General features: G+C 40.7%; 1 protein-coding gene across 1 annotated transcript in view; it reads right to left on the bottom strand.

Moving 5' to 3' along the window:
• Positions 1-4,427, bottom strand: part of MAP2 (microtubule associated protein 2) — a 602,201-nt gene extending 597,774 nt beyond the window's left edge. Inside the window, exon 1 of the mRNA XM_030210839.1 lies at positions 4,059-4,427. The gene's annotated coding sequence lies outside the window, so the exon portion shown is untranslated. The remainder of the gene's footprint in view (positions 1-4,058) is intronic.
• Between the last annotated feature and the right edge of the window lie 8,675 nt (positions 4,428-13,102).

Raw genomic sequence — 13,102 nt, 5'->3', positions numbered from 1 at the left:
TTTCGATAATACGAGTTTCCCCGTCCCTTCGCAGGGACGTCCTGCGAGGACGCCCTCAAGAAACCTTGGGCACCCTGTTCGATTATGCCCCTCCATGTTTCCTTACTAGCATACCACTACACACCTTGTGGGTCTTCTGGGTCGTATTCCCTAGTAATTAACCTCAGTGATACAGGGCTGGCATTAGCTGGGTGTAGATACAATGATTGTCCTGGGCCCCTATGCTGAAGACAACGCAGCCTGTTGGTGGTCTTTGGGGCCTCCTTTCAAATTTCTGCCCTGGGTCCCACCAGTTATACATATAAAAGTACAGGCAGTGACAAGAAGTTGTAGACTCATGTCTATACCAGTTCAGGCTAAATGAAAAGGACCTCAGTAGCGACTTTTCACACAAGGTGCTCTGCCCTGTGATTCTTTTACCATCATCAGTCTCAAATTATTTTCAACATATTTAGCTATAATACTTTCTCAAAACTTTTTAAAATAGGAGTGTACATTTCTTGCTTAAACACTTATCTGTTTAGCAGGACCTAGGCTGACACAGGCCATGTTTCACATTCGCTGCATCAGGGCTCAGTCCTAAAAACTAATGCTGCAGCTCTTATATTCATGCTACACATCAAAGATAGCCTGACACAGCAAATGTGAACCATGACCCATGTCGGCCTAGGTCCTGCTAAACAGAGAAGTGTTTAAGCAAGCAATTTATACTCTATTAAAAACATTTTGAGAAAATATTATAGCTAAACATGTTGAAAACAATTTGAGATCAATGTCGATGAGAGCAAATCATGGGGCAGAGCACCTCATCTGAAAAAAGTGTCACTACGGAGGTATTTTTCCATTTTAAAAACTATGTATTAGTGCCTACCAGTTTAATAATTTGAGCGCTGGCATATAAAGATGTCTAGACCACTTCAGGGGCACAGTTTGGACAGAGTGCAGGAACAGTCACAAAGCACCCACTAAAGTTTTAAAATATGCACCTCCCAAGCAGGACGAAATGCACATGGCTGCATGTTAGCTCCACCTGTGCAGGTTTTGTGAGGCTATTCTATAAAAGTGCCTATGGGGCTCATTTTCGAAACAGAAAAAACTCTAAAAGTAGCATAAAGCAGCATTTGGACGTTTTTCTCACAAAAACATCCAGATCAGTATTTTCGAAACCTATTTTGCAGATGTTTATTATTATTATTATTATTTCTATGCTGTTCATATGCAGTGCATCCAAATCTCAAGGGGGCTTGTTAAGGGCGGGAGTTGGGCATTCCTAAGACTTAAGACATTTTACAGCCATAATGGAACAAAACAAAACTAAAACTAAGACGTTTTGAGCTAGACCTGTTTTTATAACGAATAAGGCACAAAAAGGTGCTCTAAATGACCAGATGACAACTGGAGGGAATCAGAGATGACCCCCCCATACCCCCCCCCCAAAAAAAAATGTGAATATAAATATGACTTACCAGCCTCTATGACAGCCTCAGATGTTAAAGTCAGGTCTATTAGAGCAGCATGGAGATCCCTGGAGTAGTGTAGTAGTTGGTGCAGTGCACTATGGAGTGGGGGACTAAGGCCCCTATCTCCCTCCACACTTGTGGTGGAAACTGTGACTCCTCCCAAAGTCACCAAAACCCTACTGTACCCACATATAGATGCCCCCTTCACCCAGTAGTGGTGTACAGGGGGGGCAGTAGGCTTTGGGTGGGTTTTGGAGGGCTCAGAGGAGGAGTGGCCTAGTGGTTAGGGTGGTGGACTTTGGTCCTGAGGAACTGAGTTCAATTCCCACTTCAGGCACAGGCAGCTCCTTGTGACTCTGGGCAAGTCACTTAACCCTCCATTGCCCCATGTAAGCCACATTGAGCCTGCCATGAGTGGGAAAGCACGGGGTACAAATGTAACAAAAAAAAATATTAAGGGAACAAAGGTGAGATATGTACCTAGCAGCATTTTTATGAAGTGCACAGAAGTGCCTCCTAGGGTGCCCCATTGCTCTCCTGAGATGTCTGGGGGACCAGTCTGCTAAAAATGCTGACTCCTCCTACATCCCAATGGCTTGATTTTCTACATTTTTCACTTATTCGGGGGGGGGGGGGGTCCCTTCAAAAATGGACCAAAAAAAAACATTCAATGCACAAAACCTTGTTCAAAACAGTATTTTCTTTTTCAAAATGACCTTCTTTCCTGTTCAGATTTTAGACGTTTTGTGCAAAACATCCAAAGTCGGACTTAGACGTCATATCGAAAATGCCCCTCTATGTGTCTTTAGAGAAATCTCAAAAGAAGCACCTACTTGCCCTCCCAACCTAGGAAACCCACTATAAAATTATCCTCCAATCTTCATAACAGATGTGATGCCTCAGTGCCAATGAGAAACCATTACAAGTATCACAGCAAAGATACCAAGTTCAGAACCGGATGGGCCTTTTTAGGTAACAATAATACAATGGGTAGAAATTGAGGGACCCTTATATTAAAAGGTGTTAAGCCCTAATGCACAAACAGGCATTAAAGTGTTTTATTTTGTTATTTTTGTTAGTACGCACTAACCTACACATAGTTATTTTTCAAAACTATTTTTTCAAGGGGGCCTGTCATGGATGGAAAATGGGCATAGAAGCATTAGCACACGCTAACTTGCTAACATGGAATTAACGTGGGAGTACTTAGCATCTCCTAAATAGGAGGCCGTAAGTGCTCCCATGCTATTTTTTTTTTTTTTTTTTTTGCAAGCACCACACATTAATATGAACATTAGTTCACAATCTGAAAAAAAAAAGAAAGAAATGTCTGACTTTTATGATGTGGTAAATTTGGGTTTAGCATCCAGGATAGTCCCGCATTAACGTGCACCAAGCCCAGATTTTGCTGCAGCTTAATAAAAGATCCCCTAGCTTCACATGCTCATTAGCTGAACATATTCTGTCATGCCTTGTATCCTTAATTGTGGTCCTCATACTAACATGTTACTTTACTGAAATTCTGTCACGTTCACGCTGATGTCTCAGAACACAAATCATACAGCAAAAAAAACTAGAAGCCATTCCAGCAGAAATGATTTTTCAGCATATTAAAAATGAGTTAAAAAAATATCTGTGAACCATGCAACTTACCACCCCATGGTTCATTTTTCACATACAAGCACTGAGCACAACAGACCAATACAAAAATCAAATGAATCTTATCAAAGATTTTTGCCACAGGCATAGAAGAAAGCACCTTAAATAAAAGAGGTTTGTTTGGGTTTTTTTTCCAAATCTCATAACAATTAAGCCCCAGAGAAAAAGGTAAGAAGAAAGGAATTGGGAATGGCATCCACTGGTGGATTACATCACTGGGATGTTTGTCAAGTCTCCACCTCGTGCTGTATAATAATTCCAGAACACAGCACCAAACTTCTAACTGCACATTTAATTGCTTAAATAATAAATGACACACCACTAGCATAATTCAGTAGTAAAAGATTATTTACATTTGGTATAAAATTAAAGGTGGGAAAATAAAGATATCAGGAAATCCGAACTGACCCATACAAATTCAAGCTGAACCACAGCCAAGTTTTGCTTAAATCCAAAATGTAAGCTTCCTGTTTTAGTAAAATGAAATCTTTGTGGAACAGACGTTTTATATGTACTGTATTTGTACAATGCTGCATATGTAGCCCCTACCAGTCTGTGGTTTTTCAGCACTAGGGTTTACTGTGGGTAGCCTGGAGTAAACACTTTAGGAAGGGAGCTCAGCTCTCCAAGATCCAGGATACTAGGTTAGGACCAGCTTAACTAGGAGATCACTAACTCCATCTCTCACTCACTCTGGCCTACTTTCTTATGCTCCCTCAAAAACTCAAAGTCCAGTAAAGGCTTTGATCTGAATAAAAAATAGTAAAGTCTTTAAGTAGTCAAACAATAATTAAATCTAATGCAGAGTACAGAAAGATACATTATACTTTACTCCTCCTCCACCCCATGGGAGCATAAATGCCCTTCTTTACGTCTTATACTGGTATTTTTTTTCCCCCACCAAGCTGAGAATTTCAATATTCTGCACTTGCAGTTTACCTGTTCCCTGAAGACAGGCCTCAGGTGCTCCTCCCTTGAGCCCTGACCTTCCTGGATCCTTCTGTGCTCAGACTCCTTGTCTGTCTGAACACTGGACTCAGATGTAGCTGCAAACAAACCTTCCTTAAATCCTGGCCCTTCCTGTCCCAGCTCCTGAGGTTATTGGCTGACAACTCTTCTTCTTTTCCAGGATCAGTGGAAATCTTCTACTATCCTTTTCTCAAAGGCCTCCTCCTTCCCCAGACTCCTTATTGTACTTAAACAGTAATGGTGTTAGTCAAGTGAAAGCAGACACTACAGTGCCTAAGCAATGCTTGTACTGGTTTCAGTGGCTTAGAGAGCCAAACCTCCTATGCTGCAATGATTGAATTAACCTAATACAGCAAGCTGCTAGTATAGGGGTGTAGCCAGCCAAAGACAGAGAAGCTGCCTTTGGGCTGGATATTTATACCATTCAGGGAGTTCTCCTCCTGCCATTAGCTCACTGACAAGGAGTGCACTCCCAATTTCTGGGTGGCACAAAAAGATCCCAATACAGCAATTTAGGAGAGCCACTAGAGGACTCTGGCATCTAAGCAACCTCAAGGGTTTTTATACATATCTAGTAGCCAAGGTTACCAGATTTTTGATTTGTGAATCTTGGATGTGTGGATGTGATAAACAATGGTGGGCAGTTTTGGAGCAAAGGAAGGGACCCAAGTCTGATTTGCTCACCTCTGCACCACTCCCTCCCCAAATTCAGGTATGGCTCTGGCTTCTCTCCTCCATCCTGTCAGCCAGAACTGTTTTTATCATCACCACTATCCTCAGTTACAATTATGATGCCCACTCCTTGATTCTGACACATCTCCCTCCCTGATTTCTAAACTCTTCCCTGTTCATCATTATCTGCTACTCCCCCCCCCCCCCCCCCATCTCATTCTAACAACTCAGTCTATTGAGTGTCCCCAATTTTAGCCTCTAGCATACTGTTTGCTCCACAGGCAAGTAAAATAGTACAATTAGACCTCATGCAGTCATCTTCACTGTTCACCACCCTCTATGGTTCAAATCCTTGCTGTTGGCTGAACAACTGAATACTACCTGCTGCTGCTGAGTCTCATGGTGTTGTGCCTCTCTGCTGTAACATTCACCCTCCTGCTGGAGTCATCATGGGCTGCTGCTCCTGAAATCTTACACCCACCGCTTTCAGTCTCCTGGCTCCCACTGCTGCTTACCGCACAGCAGGTAAGGGCTGGGTCCAGCCAAACTGTTGCACTGCTGCAGTTTCTGCTACTGCTGTGTACCTGGCTTGCCTCCCTTCTACAGTGGTAAAGGCTGTTAGCTTAGCGGGGTTTAAAAAAAAGGTTTGGATGGCTTCCTAAAGGAAAAGTCTATAGACCATTACTAAATTGACCTGGGGAAAATCCACTGCTTTTATTTCTGGAATAAGCAGCATAAAATGTTTGAACGTTTTTGGGATCTTGTCAGGTATTTGTGACCTGGATTGGCCACTGTTGGAAACAGGATGCTGGGCTTGATGGACCTTTGGTCTGTCCCAGTGTGGCAATACTTATATATACCCCCTTCTTCAATTTCCCACCAGCATCTCATGTGGCCAGTTTTCCAGTAGGGAGCCAGCTGTGATGTCATACCTTAGTTCAAAGAAATTAAATCTTAGCTAGACCAAGTGCAAATTGAATTGTAAGCTCAGCACCTAGCAAAAGGGATGACTTAATAAGCTGTGTTAAAAATTGGCTATTCTTACATGCATTATGAGTGTGTGTTAACAGCTGATTTTTAACATGGCTTAGATTACAGCGAATGGAGCCTTTTTACAAAAGGCCTTAGTAAATCAGCCCCCAAGGTTGACGCAGTGTATGCTTTCACAGATAGGTCATAGCATGAGAATCTGAGGGGCCCTTTTACTAAGGCGCACTGAAAAATGACCTGCGCTGCTGTAGGCACTTGGATTGGACGCTCGCAAGTCCATTTTTCAGCACGCCTGCAAAAAAGGCCTTTTTCTTTTTTTGGCCAAAAATGGACGTGCGGCAAAATAAAAACTGGCACGTGTCCATTTTGGGCCTGAGACCTTACCACTACCCAATCTCTTAGTGGTAAGGTCTTACGTGTTAATTGCTTGAGTACACTGCCGATTACTGCTCGGTTAGCGCCACGCGGTAGAAAATAAAATATATTTTCTGCCGCCTTTACCACATTCTCTGGCAACGAATTCCAGGGTTTAATTATACGTTGAGTGAAGAAATATTTTCTGATTCGTATTGAATTTACTACTTTGTAGATTCATCGCATGCCCCCTAGTCCTAGTATTTTTGGAAGGAGTATACAAACGGTTCACGTTTACCCGTTCTATACAGCGGTCTTTTTGAATATCAGCATCTTTGAACAGTTTTTCTGTCCTGAATTTGTGAATTTTCATCATGATATTACAATTAGCATTCAAGTCATACAACACTGAACACAATGTTGTCATTTTTCAGGGTTCAGTAATTTTGGAATTTTTATTCAGAACAAATTACTGTGCCAACACCACCAAAAAGCCATGGTCCACTTCAGTTTCTATGAATAGACAACCATATGCCTCAGCTCTTAGATTTCACAGATGAGAAGCTCAAATTCCTGAGTAGTGAATGATATGAGCATATTTTTTTTAATCTTATGAGGCTGCTAGTTGGACAAAACCCAGACTGTGTCAGGACCATCTATTAACTATCTTTCAGCACTGCTTCAGAAAATGTCCTTTCCAAGAGTAATGTTGGCACATTTTAGAGGCAGCAAGAACTATAGGTGTGAGTTGTTTAAAGCAATCTCATTATTAATAACACCTGAGATGGTGGGAAGTATGAGTGCTATGAGAATTTTAAAAGCACACCTGGAAATAAGTTAAACAAAGGGAAATGGAAGCAAATTTTGTGAATTTGTATTTTCTTTGTCATAAATAGCATCTCAATATGTAAACCCCAAGATTATCATTTTTTTTTTTTTTTTGAAACACGCATAAGGCTAAATTCATTAAATGGCACTCAAAAACTGACTTGGAGCTGATTCCCACACTTAAAAGTTAAGCACTAGAATTTACACCAGCTAAAACCTTAAATGCCAGCGCAGAACTCAAAGCATTTCAGCACACAAATGGCGCTATTCTATAAAATTGTGTACAACTCTTTGGAACACCCATGCCCCTTCCCTCTGGCCACACCCCCTTTTAGTTACAAGCTAGAGGATTTAGGTGCAAGATCTTACAGAATAGTGCATGCAAATCCCAATTAGTGCCAATTAAGTGGTATTATTGATTAAGAACTATTAATTCATTGTTGATAGCTCATTAAGGGACCCATTTACTAAGCCTCGTAAGGACCTATGCATGCCCAAACGCACGCCAATTCCGAGTTACCATTCAGCTACTGCGTGCTACCGGGCGGTAAAAGGCATTTGACGCATGTAGACCCTTACCACACGGTTAATGCACGAGACCTTACCGCTAAGGTCTCAGAAATGGACGTGTATCAATTTTCATTTTGCCACACGTCCATTTTCGGTCAAAATTTTTTTTAAACGCATTTTTATAGGTGCACTGAAAAATGGATGTGCGCGCATCCAAAACACGCGCTTACACTACTGCAGGCCATTTTTCAGCGTACCTTAGTAAAAGGACCCCTAACTAATCTAGATACACTCGCACCTTGGATCTGAGTCCAAAAATAGGCATTGATCTTTCAGTGCCATATGTAGAATCCAGGGGATGGCCAACAGTACTGAAAATATGTATGGCTGCTATACTATATGGCTAGCAGGCAAAATTCAACAACTACCTGTGTAGCTAAGCAGTTTAATTTTGCACAGCCTTTTTGCTGGCCTAAATTAAACCACTAAGGGACCTGTTTGCTAAGCAGCGTTATAGGCGCATTAACATTTTTAACGCACATTAACCATGTACACGCCTACAATATTCCTATAGGGACCTACATGGTTAGCGCGTGCACTAAAAACACTAACGCACCTTAAGTAAACAAGGCCCCTAGTTATACAGGCAATGACTGACTATTGCAGTTATCCGTATAGTTGGGCTGAAGGCCTGCACTCTGCTCTTCTCCACCCTCACACTATCCGGATAGTGCCACAGTGATTTCTAAGAATTTTCAGCAGCACTACCCATATACCTCTGGATTCGTATTTATTTATTTATGACATTTATATCCCACATTATCCCGAAAACAAGCTCGAACTCAATGTGGCTTACAGTTTAGATTAAAAATACAGAGTTTGAATTTCAGCAATAGTGAAGTCGCATGAAGTGGCTAAGAATAACAGATTAGCAAATAAACTACAAATGCCGAACAAATTGACAGATTCACAATACAGAAAAGAGACAAGATTATCAACTGGTTACTGTTATATTAACGTAATGAATTCTGGAATTGGTAAAGAAATGAATTTTTAGCAATTTTCAGAATCATATCATCCTGGTGTCCTTCTTTGGCGCCATTTACTGAGCCGTGTAAGCGTCTATGCACGCCAAAATGATGTTACCACCCGGCTACCGCGTGGCTCTTGTGGTAATTTATAAGCATAAGCTGAAAATGTTTGGCTGAAAATAAGGCACAAATTTAGGGCCCTGTTTATTAAGGTGCATTAGTGTTTTTAGCACACCTACACTTAGCGTGTGCACTAACCATGTTGGCGCCTAAAGGGATATTGTAGGCATGTACATGGTTAACACACATTAAAAATGTTAACGCACCTATAATGCTGCTTAGTAAACAGGGCCCTTAGGAGCTCAACTTTTTGAATATCAGGCCCTACCTTTTTATCTTAAGTGAAATAGCCTTAGGTTATTTGATCTTGACTGCTTTAAAACGTTATAAGAAATTTGTATACAAATCAATTCTTGCAGCGGGATTTGCTTATCAGGGCACGAAATGTTGTAACTCCTAGCCAAAGTCAATTAGAAGTGTGATTACATGATATTTTGTAAAATCTTAACTTTCCTCTTTGGAACGTTTTTAGGTGTGGATACTGATCTCCTCCCTGCCTAGTCAAGTTTTGGTTACTGAATCTTGTTTTCATTGTTCTGTATTGTTTTTTTTACTTTCTCTTTCTATTGCAATGTAATATGTATTATAGTCTAGTAGCATGTTCACTTCGTGTTCTGTATGATGTGATTACACTGTATTGTTAGCCACACTGAACTCAGGCTGCTGGGATAATGTGGGATATAAAAGTCATAAATAAATAAAAGTTAAGCACCTTGTTTAAGCTGACTGAAGAGAAATAGTCTGAGCCTCTGCAGAAAAACGTTTGTACACTGAACACAGCACTAAGGGAATTGCACCTTTCAAACTGCCTCTGTTCTCTTCCCTCCTCTTCTGGTTGAAGACACACATGCACACAAACACAGGCACACATTTATACATACATTCACATACAAAACACAGATCACTGATACATACACACACACATATAAAACACAAAAAGCCCGACAGACTTGGCTTTAGTTTATTCACTTGATATACCACCCAGTATAAAAAAAAATCACACCTAAGCAGTTTACAATCAAAGATACAGAAAATCAATTTAGCATATAAAAAGAATCTGGAAATACAATATCCAGTATAAATATTTATTTATGCAATCTTGTATCCCACTATTATCCAAAACAAGTTTCGGTTCAAAGTGGCTTACAATTTACACTAAAATTACAGTAATGTTTTACAGTTGTGCCTACAGGACAGTATCTGTGTGATGACTGAAACCTGACAACTTTCATTTTATTGAACCAATATACCAGGGAATAAAAAAATATAAACTACCATTGAATAACAGCCAAATCACAAGTACAGAAGAACTATTATCATACCACTACTGCTAATACTCATACCCTTCCATCCACACCTCTTTTTCAGTAAATATAGAGGGATTATGAAAAGTGCTGAGGTCACAGGTGCAGTCACCATTCACATGAGACTGACTGAAGGAGAGCCATCATCACACTAATCAAGTTCTCACATACGCTCTCAAATGAACCTATTAAAATAACAAATCTAAATGGCATAAAACGACTAACAGCCTCTGCAATTCTGCATATGCTGCCTATATACTACATAAAGTAGAATGAAATCATGAAGAAAGCTGTACTTATCTCAATGTTCTTGATTAATTTGGATAAAGGGTCCAGGCTGTTCTTGAATCAGCAGAAACGCTGAGCTTGATAACTTTGTAATGACTTGTCAGTCCAGTCCCCCAAAATTTTTTTACTCATCATTCTCCCAAAGTCCTCCGTTTCTTCTACTCAGGTCTGAGTTTCACATGCATTTCTTTAGGAGGAAATATACATATCCTGCAATAGCATTCACAAACAAAAATTCTATGCACGCTCAACTCACTCACTGCAAACTAACCATATAATCAATACATAAAAACTACATACGAAAACTACTTGAAAACTACGTACGACCACCTAAACTAAAAACTAACCTGTTTAAAAAAAGCTTACCCTACCGATCCAACATAAATGCCTGATCTCTGCAACACAACATAACCAAAATACATATGGACACAACACAACTCTCCCGATGTACGATTCCCAAATGTGGCTGTGCCACATGAATTCTATCTTACCACAATATCACTTTGTATTTGTTTACACCGAAGTCGGCCGCTCCGGCACTATATAAGCCACATTGAGCCTACAAATAAGTGGGACAATGTGGGGTGCAAATGTAACAAATTAATTAATTAATTAATTAAAAGTGCTTGCGTAGTTATCTATAGAATTTCTTGAAGAGGTATGTCAAATAGTATCCTGAAAAATGAAAGTGCTAGCTTTGAAGATTAGTCTTGCTTTGATTGGGAGCCAGTGTAGTGATTCGAGTAGGGAGATAGCTCTTTCATATTTTGATTTTTTGAAAATCAGTCTTGCTGCTCTGTTTTGGACTATTTGTAATGATTTTAGTGTGCTTTCCTTGCACCCTATGTGCGCCTCATTGCAGTAGTCTAGTTGTGATAGTATCATTGATTGTACCATTATCCAGAATGATTGTTTGGGAAAATGTCCCTTGAACTCTCTATCCATGCTCCCCTCTACTTCCCCTCTCCCAAATATACAGAGAAATTGGAAATAACTCCCACTGGGCTTGATTAGTTATTCAGATGTGGATTTCATTTTTGTTGCTGTAAATTCTACTGTGAAACCTACAGACTCATTTTCAAAAGAGAAAAATGTCCAAAAAGTGGCATAAGTCTGCATTTGGACGTTTTTCTCATAAAAACGTTCAAATCAGGATTTTCAAAACCTATTTTTAGACATTTTTCTCTGAAGTCCGCCAGATGTGCGTCTAAATCTCAAGGGGGAGTGCCAGAGGTGTGTTCAGGTTGGAACTTGGGCGTTCCTAAGACTTAGACATTTTTCAGCTATAATGGAACAAAACAAAACCATCCAGGACTAAAATTTAGACATTTTGAGCTAGACCTGTTTTTATTACAAATAAGGCACAAAAAGGTGCCCTAAATAACCAGATGACCACTGGAGGGAATCAAGAATGACCTCCCCTTATTCCCCCAGTGGTCACTAACCCCCTCCCACCCCCAAAAAAATGTGATGTGGAGGAGTGGCCTAGTGGTTAGAGCACCGGTCTTGCAATCCAGAGGTGGCTGGTTCAAATCCCACGGCTGCTCCTTGTGATCTTGGGCAAGTCACTTAACCCTCCATTGCCTCAGATACAAACCTAGATTGTGAGCCCTCCTGGGACAGAGAAATATCCAGTGTACCTGAATGTAACTCACCTTGAGCTACTACTGAAAAAGGTGTGAGCAAAATCTAAATAAATAAATAAACAAACCTCTATGCCCGCCTCAGATGTTATACTCTGGTCCATTAGAACAGCATGCAGGTCCCTGACATAGTCTAATGTTGGGTGCAGTGCACTGCAGACAGGTGGACCTAGGCTCCTATCACCCCCTACCTGTTACAAATATTGGAATAGGGCTGCTTCTATTTATAGAAGACACTTCTCGCTCATGTCTAGACATTTAACTGAAGCAATAGGTTTATAAAAGCAGGCCCCAAAGTGTGAGTTATAAAATAAAACCTTAATGTAATCATCCCCTCAGAACAATAAAAAGTATAAAATAAGATGGCAAGACAACAATGCTTAAAATTTTGCTGAATGCAGAGAATCAGACATGAATGCTGTGAAGAACACCACAGCATAGATTTGGAAGTCGTTTCACCTCACAGGTCTTGTGCTTCTGTTGTGTGTTAAAGTGATTGCTGAATGAAAAGGTTTACAAATTTATGGTTTCATCCTATCCACCTAGTTCATGATTGTAAATCACTTGCATGTACAGCAATGGCATTCCTACTTACTGGGCCCATGCCCCAATTGTATGTGACAGTGGCCCAGATCTGGTGATCTGGATAAAAACACATAGCTAGCAGAGTGCAAGATAACAGTGGCTCAGATCAGGGAAAGCAGGATAAACTTTGTGTGATGCTGCTATATCCTCTCCTTCCCTCTTCACAGGATAGCTCATGTGGCTCCTCTTCACCTTGCTTTGCTGCCTGTTGCCATGGTAACAGGAGAGGGAGGAGCTGCAGCAGATACAGCCGTTGCTCTTGGCAACAAGCGAGAAACCATCACCCAGCACAACAGCAGCACTGAGAAGCAGAGCTGCCAAGTTACCCAGTTCCAGGAGGGACTTCTAGGCCAGTTCTGGCTTTGAATTTGTATCCCAAAGCAGAGTGGTAGTTGTAGTCCCTGATTCTACCCACTGAAATCACTACTGTAGGGTCCAGAATACTATCAGTACAGGATTGTTAACCATCAAGTACTGGCTTAAAATTGTGCTCCTTGATCTGGATAAACTGGCAACTCTCAAGCAAGCACACAACTTGTGAATGATGCAGAAATAGAGAACCTTCATGAGGAAGGATGAATTCTGGAGATGTGGGGGTGATGGGATGAATGCTGGACAGGATCAATATAGATATATATATTAGAATAAGACTGCTTCTACTTATAGAAGACACTCCTCACTCATGTCTG

Source organism: Microcaecilia unicolor, chromosome 7, assembly GCF_901765095.1.
Source record: "Microcaecilia unicolor chromosome 7, aMicUni1.1, whole genome shotgun sequence".
NCBI classification, from domain to species: Eukaryota; Metazoa; Chordata; class Amphibia; order Gymnophiona; family Siphonopidae; genus Microcaecilia; species Microcaecilia unicolor.
This window is presented reverse-complemented; position numbering and strand designations above follow the sequence as displayed.